This window comes from Bufo bufo, chromosome 10 (assembly GCF_905171765.1).
Source record: "Bufo bufo chromosome 10, aBufBuf1.1, whole genome shotgun sequence".
In the NCBI taxonomy this organism is placed as follows: Eukaryota; Metazoa; Chordata; class Amphibia; order Anura; family Bufonidae; genus Bufo; species Bufo bufo.
In genome coordinates this window covers 23,503,311-23,514,273 of record NC_053398.1, presented here as the reverse complement: position 1 = coordinate 23,514,273, position 10,963 = coordinate 23,503,311, and positions in this window count along the sequence as shown.

Below are 10,963 nucleotides of genomic sequence, written 5' to 3'. Positions count from 1 at the left end.
AGCGATAGTGTTTATGAGATGTCGGGAAAGTACAGATAAGAGCTACAGTCCAAGCCATCAGAGCAGCTCTCTGACAGATATCCCTGTAAAGCAGAATGCAATTGTCCGCAGATGCCCTGAAACTGAAAGCTGTAGAGGAAAACCTGTTGAAAATGTTTATTAAAGACCAACTGAAAAAAAAAAAAATGATATTTAGCCCAAAATTAGTAACATACAATGATAAGAAATTGCCTCCAGATGTGTCCATTAGTGTTCAGCGAATCAAAGTCCACAAAGTGGACTTCAATCCGAATTTCATGGAAAATTCTAATCACCGCAAAGCCGAATTTCCTTGTGCTTCATGGTAGCGAATCGATTTTCCCTGAAATTGTGTAAAAAAAATAAAAATTATACTTACCTCATCCATTGGCTTGCGACGTGCCGGCCGCCGCCTTCGTACTTGAAGATCTCTCACAAAATCCAGTGTGCGGTGACGTATGACGTCACCATGCCGGCCCGGCGTGACGACGCCATCACGGGCCACGCAAGATTTTGCGCCTGATCTTGAAGCAAAAGGGCGGCAGCTGGCACGTCGCAAGCAAATGGATGAGGTAAGTATGATTGCATTTATGTATTTATTTATTTATTTTAGATCCGATTATTGCGGCATCTGAGGGGTACAATAACGGGGATGGGGGCGGAACAATCGCCGCTCCCTGTCACTGCAACCACTACTTACAATACAAAGGAATGTGCTTTGTGACCAAGTAATTGGTCACAAAGGGAATATTTTTGTAAAATTTGGCGAAGCAGCCGAATTGAAATTTGGAATAGTTCCAAATGATTTATTCAATCATAAGACGCTCACTGATCATACTTAAGTAGAACCGGAAATCTCTCTCAGCCTTGAATGTAAGGGTCAACAGTACTTTGTTTTCCGTCCTGCATAAAGAAAGCCAGACGGATCCGTTATGCTTGCCCATAGACTTCTATTATGATGGATCAAAATGGAATGCCTCTTAAAGGCTTCCATTTTGCATTCCGTCTATGAATTCCGTTATATTCTGTGATAAACGGAACCTATAACGGAATGCCCTAACGCAAGTGCGAACCCGCCCTTAGACTGGTGCCGGGTCCTTTACATGTGTCATTTTGTGACTCACAATTTGCTCTTTTAATACTTTGTCTATCACATAGCATAAAGCATCACATTTTTATACACATACAAGTGACTTTTTCCGTGGAATGCTCCTTTTTTTTTTGCTTTGCACATTTTTTTTTTGTTAAACTTCTGTATTTTAAGCATTCATTATTCAGTTTCTCGGTTGAGTGCCACCATGATACATTTTTCTTTTTCCTACAAGAACAGTGGGATTATGATCTAGAATGAAATCAAGCTGAGTGAACTGACTCGCCCCTGCTACAAAAATGGAGCTATTTAAAATATTTATATGTTAGAGGATATTTCACAACGGGTATCGGAGATGTTATCTTTTGCATATTATTATTCCTGTATTGATTCAAAGGCTTGGCTTGCATTCTTGTGTTATTCACATAACAGAAAATAATTGGGAACGGCAAATAAGATTTGTGTCAAATTGTCACCTACTGTTCTGTCTGACTGAGACAAACCCCCTACCAGGGATAACATATAATAATTCTTCAGAATTGAGGTTTCCCAGAATATATTTCCCTAGTCAGGTAACATTTGGTACATAAAATGAGAATGCTTCTACTGGGGGGAAATGTGTATAAGTGTGTAAGGAACTGGCTTAATGATAAAAAAAGAGGATGGTTATTCATGGAGGGGTTAATTGGGTCACTGTTATCAATGGGGGGGGCATATCACATGGGTCACTGTTGTCACTATTATCAGTGGGATACCACATGGGTCAGTATTGGAGTGGTCACTGTTACCAGTGGGGTTCTACAAGGGTCAGTATTGGTGGGGTCACTGTTACCAGTGGGGTCACTCATGGGTCAATATTGGAGGGGTCACCGTTACCAGTGGGGTTCTGCAAGGTTCAGTAATGGAGGGATCACTGTTACCAGTGGGGTTCTACAAGGGTCAACAATGGAGGGGTCACTGTTACCAGTGGGGTTCCTCATGGGTCAGTATTGGAGGGATCACTGTTACCAATGGGGTTCTACAAGGGTCAGTATTGGAGGGGTCACTGTTACCAGTGGGGTCGCTCATGGGTCAATATTGGAGGGGTCACCGTTACCAGTGGGGTTCTGCAATGTTCAGTAATGGAGGGATCACTGTTACCAGTGGGGTTCTACAAGGGTCAACAATGGAGGGGTCACTGTTACCAGTGGGGTTCCTCATGGGTCAGTATTGGAGGGGTCACTGTTACCAGTGGGGTTCTGCAAAAATCAGTAATGGAGGGGTCACTGTTACCAGTGGGGTTCTACAAGGGTCAGTATTGGAGGGGTCACTGTTACCAGTGGGGTTCTGCAAGGGTCAACAATGGAGGGGTCACTGTTACCAGTGGGGTTCCTCATGGGTCAATATTGGAAGGGTCACTGTTACCAGTGGGGTACCAAATGGGTCTGTTTTGGAGGGGTTAGTTACCAGTGGAGTTCCACAGGGTCAGTATTGGAGGGGTTAATTACTAGTGGGGTTACACATGGGTTAATATTTGGAGGGGTCACTGTTATCAGTGGGGTACCACATGTTGCGCTAGGAATTCCGTTATAGAGTTCCGTTATAACAGAGTTATAAAGGAATATAACAGAATTTTAGGACGGAATGCAAAGCGGAACCCAGGACTTATTTTTCCGTCATAAATAACTGAAAAAAACAAAACCGTTATATGTGCCCATAGACATGTATTAGGACATAGCAAAATGGAATGACTCTTAAAGGGTTCTGTCCTAAAATTCCTTCTGTTATAACTCTGTTATAACAGAACACTATAACGGAATTCTAGCGCTGTTGAGAACCTGCCATAATTGATACTGCCAGAAGAAAACATGAATAATGGACCTATTCATTGTAGACCCACCCCCAAGGGATTAAAGTTCTTCCTGCCAATCCATTGACTGCGGCCGGATTTATGTAAGTTTATAATTCATTTACCTTATCTGCCACATTTATTTTACTTTATGCACCAGAAGTTTTCTTTGCAACAGAAATTCAGAAAAGCGTTTCAGAAGAGTGAAAGAACCATCTAAGCACATTGAAGAAAAAACAAAGGAATCCTGAAGAAACCAGAAAATCTCTGATACAAAAGACTCATCTGCTTCCTATGTTCATCATACAAAATAGAAAATCTGGTTTCTAGGGATGTCAGATGCAGGCTCGGACTATCCCACTGGGGAAGCAGGGAATTCCTCGGTAGGCCCCCAGTCTCCTGCACCCGGAGATAAGACGGAGAAGTAATTATTTATCTTGTTTCTCAGGAGAGATAATTATTGTAGCCACTAGGTGACAGTGTCGCACAATGATGCAGCCTCCTACTGGTGTAAATTGTAGAGGAGGCCCCGCAGCATCTTCTAAACTTCCTGGGCTGCTGGCAGTGAAGAAGGAGAGAACATGTCTGGCCATCCTCCTGCCCTCCCTGCTGTGAGAAAACTGTGAATGCTGGAGAGAAGGACTGCTCTGCGGTGCTGGGCTGATTTCTTAGGTGGGTGACAGTAGTAAGCTGTAGGAGACTGTAAGGGGGAAATAGGGGATTTGTTTATAGTAGACACAGATCTATGAATGTGTGCTGCTCTCTGCAGAGTTCAAAGTGGCATTGGGGGGACTCTTCCCTAAGACCCCCCAATGCCTCTGCTTTAGGTGCACCCCCATTAGTGCCACAGCTCCAGATGCATGCATATATGATTAGTGGGGTTCGATTCTGCGACCCCCCACTGATCCCAGGAACGGGTCCTGTTCCTCCTTACTAATGGTGTGGCAGGCCCAGTGTTCAGTGAACAGCGAAGTGAATATTGATGAGCTGGGCGGCGCTTCAAAACAGCAGTTGGGGGCGGCTGGCTGGGCGCAAGTGGAGATGAAACGCCGCCCCTTGGGCAGATTGAAGACGATTCAAGCAGGTTATAAAACTTCAGTTTACTGTATTTATAAGGTGGACAGGGGGGATACTTAGATGATTCTAATACACTTTATAAGACCTGTACTGTCATATATATACCTAAATATGCTTATTGGGCCTGTCAGTGTCCCTTTAAAACTATTCCTACCAACGATGCCACCACCTGCTGGTAGACCTGGAACATTACAAGGAAAATATCACATTTAAAATGGTTTTATCTGCACAGTTGTGAATGACATGAGGGAAATCACATCAAATGACTGTGTTAATGCTCTTAGCAGATTGTAGCGGGGTAAAGACTTTTAGTAACCCAACTCTGGGGTATTACAAATACTTTTGCAAGGCACTGTATATCAGGTTTGTTTGAAATCAAATGACCTCCAGTAGATGTTAATTCTTCAAATTAATGCAAAATTTACCCACCAACGAATGCAAACTATGCCCCTTTATAGACATGTTTACCCTGATAAGCTATTCAGGTTTACATTCAACAACATTTTTTATTCTATCTCAGATGTCTGGCACCAATATATCAGACACGTCTTTTTTCTTTCTACTTAGGATGTGGCCTCTGGGTCTGTCAAATTCTTTATAATGCAAAATGCAGATATAAAATTCTAGGATGAATCAGAATAATGGCATCGATATAGAAACTTCTCTTTGCTTGGAAACAGCAGGATGTTTGTATTCTCCACCTTATTGCCCGTTGTCCCTGGCCAACCGAAAGCTGAACCTTGGACGCTAGACCAGGCAATGGCTGATCTTATGGAAATGCTCATGTGTGCCAGGCCAGGTCCTCTCATTACTCTACAAACCGGATTCCAAAAAAGTTGGGACACTATACAAATCGTGAATAAAAACTGAATGCAATGATGTGGAGGTGTCAACTTCTAATATTTTATTCAGAATAGAACATAAATCACGGAACAAAAGTTTAAACTGAGAAAATGTACCATTTTAAGGGCAAAATATGTTGAATCAGAATTTCATGGTGTCAACAAATCCCCAAAAAGTTGGGATAAGGCCATTTTCACCACTGTGTGGCATCTCCCCTTCTTCTTACAACACTCAACAGACGTCTGGGGGCCGAGGAGACCAGTTTCTCAAGTTTAGAAATAGGAATGCTCTCCCATTCTTGTCTAATACAGGCCTCTAACTGTTCAATCGTCTTGGGCCTTCTTTGTTGCACCTTCCTCTTTATGATGCACCAAATGTTCTCTATAGGTGAAAGATCTGGACTGCAGACCGGCCATTTCAGTACCCGGATCCTTCTCCTACCCAGCCACCCACTGTGAAGGCAACTACAACACAACCCCATTCTCTTCAGTGGAGCTGTGTTGTAGTTCCCTGCACAGTAGATGACCAGGAGTGCTGCCAAAGGGACCTTGTTTTCAGGATCAGTGGTGGTTCCTAAGCCAGACCCCACCAAAGTGTTTTGGCATATCATAGAAATAAGTAATAGCATTGTAGGGTTGTAATTAGAAATGAGCAAAGTTTTGAAATATTTTATTCGCCAACTTCGCCGAAGTTCGCCAAGAAATTCAGTTCATTCCGAATCGCTATAAATCAGATATACCCAGGCCACTCTGCCTTAGGGTGCGACCACATGGAGCTGCCATGGTGCCGGCGGGTTGGGGCCATGCTGCGGTGAAGAACCGAGTGGCCAATGAGCCGCATTGTATAGTCCTTCTTCATTGTTAATGGCCGCGCGGCACCTTTAATGCACCTTGCTGGTATGGGGTTTGGCTGGTTAGGTGGGGGCACAATATGCATATTTTTGCTGTTCTTGCCTGCAATCTCCTGCAGGTTATCTGACAGTAAACACAGAATATTAATCAGATGTGGCACACCCACTTCTCCAACCCCAGCGCTCTCCTGCCCTACAGGTGGGAGCCCTTCTTCTGCCATCTGCTTTTCCTCCTTTTCCACATCATCTAATATTGATGAGAAACATCATAAGAAACATCCAGATCCTCCTCTCTCTGCATCTTGCTGACTTTTCTAGGACATGGAGACTTTGAAGAATGATTTGGAAGAAGTAAAGCCAGCAAAAGATAAGGATGGTCATCATTAAGACCTGGTCCCCTTAAGGGGTGCAAACTGGATGGTTTTGGTTGGCACTCTGGCACCGGAATAATAAAGGCTTCCATCTTATTGCTATTGAATTACATATCTTTACGGCTGAATAAGTAAATGTAGGAATAAATAGATAAAACTGATGCAGTTTAAGTCTCCCTGCAGTCTCCCTCTCCAATATTCTTCTTTTAAGCGTTTTCAGCAACACTGTCCCTAGTGCATGAGCTCTTGCCACGTCTCTCCCTAAACTCAGCTCACAGGACAATAGCAGAGACCGCGAGGGATGAGGGTTTTATATGGCTATCTGTGGATTGGCTGGCTGCACAACATCATGGATGATCTTGCATTCCCGGGCTTGTCTACTCTACACTTAGTTTCGCTTTGTAACACGTGCAGCTGCCATTTTTGGAAAACCTGATTCGTTACCACAAAGCGCAATGAAATTCAGTTTTGTTTCGTTTTCCTAAACTTCGGACCAAATTCCGATTCAAATGCTGTGCTTCACGTAACATTAGTTGTAATAAATTAGCTAAAAATTAGCAAAAACCCGCGGTTTCATCATTAAAGGGATTCTCCATTTTGGACAGTCATAATGGACAATGTAAGCTACTATTTCAAAGGGTTTCTTGATAATATGGAGATTGCAAAGTGTCCCTCCACTGTTAACCTCATCATTTAGTTTTTATCTGTGGTCAAACCTGGCAGTAAGTGTTCATTTTCCATGTAGCACCACAACAGATGAAATTAAAAGTGTTGTCTCATGAATAATATTGTACAGTTTTCAGCACCTAGATGTGAATACATTTGTAATTGCATGTAATAAAAAATATATTATAGCTACTGAATTATTTTTTATGAAAGCTGTATAGCGCCACCTGCTGTTTGCTATTTTTCTAATTTCTCTGTCTTGCTCACTGAGGAGGAAACCCATGCTCAGTTCCATCCTTCAACTGCCAACTGGCTGCAGCAGAAAGGATACACCCTCTGAGAAAGGACATGCCCTCTAAGCTTTCAGCTTGAAATAAATCTATCAAAACAATTGGAGCAATGAATGGGAAGATCTCTGGATCCATGTGAGGTACATGTTAGAAAGAGGTTGTCATCTACTAGATTATGTATGATTTTCATTTTTAACATTAATCATGGAAAACCCCCTTTAAACATTACTCACTGAGCTGTCTGTGTAATGCAGGACAGGATCTAGAACAAGACCTTTTTTTTTAAATGCTGGCCCAGAGATAAGCATGAGGGGGCAGGTTATCTCCTGTCAAAAATCCCTATGCTCTATTAAGGTATAGTGATGGACGAACATTGGCCGGGACAGTGACATACCAGAGGGGGATCATTGGCAAAAATTCCCACAACAAAAATATGTATTTTAATTATCGGCCATTTTTATGTGTCTTAAAGGGAAACTCTCAAAAATATGCCCTGCTGGAGCCTAGAAAAAAGTTATTTTAGGCCACGGGAGTACAGGCCCCAAAAATTAGGCATTCACCTGACAGAAAAGAACTTGTGATTATGTGGCTGGAGGTACATTAGACGGTCACTGGATAAAAATTTTACTGTAGGCCACTGGAGGTGAGGCCCCAAAAATTAGGCATTCACCTGACAGAAAAGGCCTTTTATGCCGCTGTATATACATAAGACAAGGACCATTCTTTGTTCTGTGTGGTGGGCTGGCTTGAGGAAATTCAATTACACGTGGTCGTCACAGGTGTTGAATTCCTCAGAGATCCATGCTTCGTTAATTTTTAGAAATGTGAGGTAGTCCACACTCTCGTGAGCTAGGCGAGTGCGCTTATCTGTCTCGATCCCCCTGCTGCTCTGAACGTCCTTTCGGACAGGACACTCGATGAGGTGCAAGCCAAGAGTTCCATGGCAAATTGTGCCAGCTCTGGCCACAGGTCAAGCCTGCACACCCAGTAGTCCAGGGGTTCCTTACTTCTTAGAGCGTCCACATTGGCCGTTAACCCGATGTAGTCAGACACCTGTCGGTCTAGGCGTTCCCTGAGGCTGGATATGGAGGGCGTCTGTCGATGGGTTGGCTGCAAGAATCATCTCATATGCGAAGTGACCAACACATCTTCTTTTGCTGTGGGTGGAAATTCCTCTGCCAGCGGCCGCAACAGCAGAATGCAGCATCTCTTGCAGCAAGGCCTGGAAATGTTGCATTCTGCCAGCCCTCTGTGATGCTGGTAACATGTCCGCCATTTTGTGTTTGTACCGGGGGTCTTCAAACACTGGAGCATGAAGGCCCCCTTTACACTAAATTGGAAGCGGTGGGGCGGCCTGGCTCCTGCTCATCGCCCAGGAGAATGTCGTCCTCGGTCTCCTCCCACCAGCCACGGACAACACCAGGGATCCCCGAAAAGTTTAAAGTCCCCTTCAAAGCCTGCTCTTCTTGCTCCTCTTCCTGCTCCCCCCAGGCACCATTCTCCTCTGACTCCTCTTCAGACTCCTGCTGACTTGTCTCAGATGGAGTAGCACCCCCTGGGAATTCATTCAGCATTGCGACTTCCTCATCTTCCAGCTCCTGCTCCTTGACAGCTTGATCAATGACATGATGCAATGCACGCTCCAGAAAGGAGTAAGGTACGATGTCACTGATGGCGCTCTGGCTGCGACTGACAAGTTTGGTGATCTCATCATGAAGAAGTCTGCTTGCATCGTGCATGAGCAGCCCCTGGCGCGGTGAAAAGAAACCAAGCTCCCCAGAACCTGTCCTGCTGCAGAGTTCGTACAGGTAGTCGTTAACGGCACGTTGCAGCTGGAGCACCTATCAAGCATATACAAGGTGGAGTTGCAGCGCTGTCACAAATCAGACGTAGGACGGGCAGGTGGTGTCCCCGCTGAACGTCAGCAAGGCAAGCCATAGCTGTGTCAGATCTTCTAAAATGGCCAGAGATTTTCCTGGCATGCCGCAAGACGTCCTGGACCCCGGGGTATTTGGCAATGAATCACTGCACGACTAAGTTCAGGACGGGTGCCATGCATGGCACGTGTGTCATTTTGCCCTGTTTTAGCGTGATCAGCAGATTGGCACCGTTGTTGCACACTACTTTACCAACTGTCAAATTGAGCGGGGTTAGCCACTGTTAGCATTGCAGGACTGGTGTGGCTCTTGGCTTCCAGGCACAACAGCCGCAGCACAGCATGGCAACATCTCACCTGGCACGTCGAGTAGGTTCTGGGGAGCTTGTGGGGCACAGTGGAAGAGGTGGTAGCAGTGAAAAAGGAGGAGTCAGCCGAGGAGATGGAGGATGGAGTAGGAGGAGGAGAAGAAGAGGCAGGCCTGCATGCAATCCGTGGCGGTAACACCAAATCCACACGGGAGCCATGGGTTACATGCTTGACGGCTGTCAGGAGGTTCACCCAGTGGGCAGTAAAAGTTATGTACCTTTCCTGCCCGTGTTTGCTAGACCACATGTCTGTGGTCAGATGTATCTTGGCTCTGACACTGTGTGCCAGAGATATATTGTTATCGCAATTCATGCAATTCTCATCTTTTTTGTGTGGTGCCAAATCAATTAGAAGTATAAGTATGCACGTTCCATACTGCTTTCATAATGAGACCAGACACACAAGTTGGTTTCATGAAAGCATCTTCTCATCCCCCTGAGTCAGAACAAGAGTGAGAGAGTCTTTATTCAAGTTACATTCACTTAAATAGCAGACATGACATCACAAAAGGAATGTTCCTTAAGAAGAGACTATTGGCTCCTTAACTTGATAGGAGTGGTTTCACCAACTTCAACTCTGAATTCACAGGTAGATTTAAAAACTGCAACCTAATTCCCCCATCCCCCTCCCTCAGTGACCTTAAGACAAAGCAATGCACATGAGGCTCACATATCTGGTTTGCTGCTATCTAGTGGAAGAAAATGTGTACTACCGAATGTTTACATTATATATAGAGAAATAAAACCTATCTCTCACAATATTCACTTGCCACTAAACGTGGCCATATAGCTCTGGGATGCCCTTCTGGAAGAAATATTTCCTTCCGGGGACCTTCCATTTCAGTGTGCCAATGGCCACAAATTTTCTAAAGGGCTCAGCCGCTGGGCAAGAGGGTTATCGGGCGTCATCAACTTTTTACGCTTGAACATTTGGGCCATGGAATCCTGCCTTCTGCCAGATGAACGCGACGACAGCACGGTGGAAGGTGGAGTGGAGGAAAAATGGGAGTAGAGAGGAGAAGGAGAAGAGGCAGGACGTGGAGCGCCGGGAGTGTGGCTTTGTGGGTCATGACGGCGTTGCTCCCACTGGACTCGGTGATGGGAGGCCAGGTGCCTTCTAAAGGTGGTCGTCCCTAGGTGAGTGTTGGGCTTACCGTGACTTATGCATTGACAGCACAGGCTGCAGATGGCAACACTATTGTCAGCAGCTGACATGTTAAAAAAAGCCCACACTGTGGAGCCATGTGCCGGCGTCCTGGGAGCAGGTATATTGCAGGCCTCAATCAATATTTGGTGGAAGCAGGTATATAATTCCCCTTAATCAGTATTTTGTGGAAGCAGGTATATCGCAACCCTCAATCAGTATTTTGTGGAATCAGGTATCTCATAGGCCTCAATCAATATTTGGTGGAAGCAGGTATATCAATCCCCTTAATCAGTATTTTGTGGAAGCAGGTATATTGCAGGCCTTAATCAATATTTGGTGGAAACAGGTATATCGAACCCCTTAATCAGTATTTTGTGGAAACAGGTATATTGCAACCCTCAATCAGTATTTTGCGGAATCAGGTATCTCATAGGCCTCAATCAATATTTGGTGGAAGTAGGTATATCGCAGGCCCCAATCAATATTTGGTGGAAATATGTATATCAATCCCCTTAATCAGTATTTTGTGGAAGCAGGTA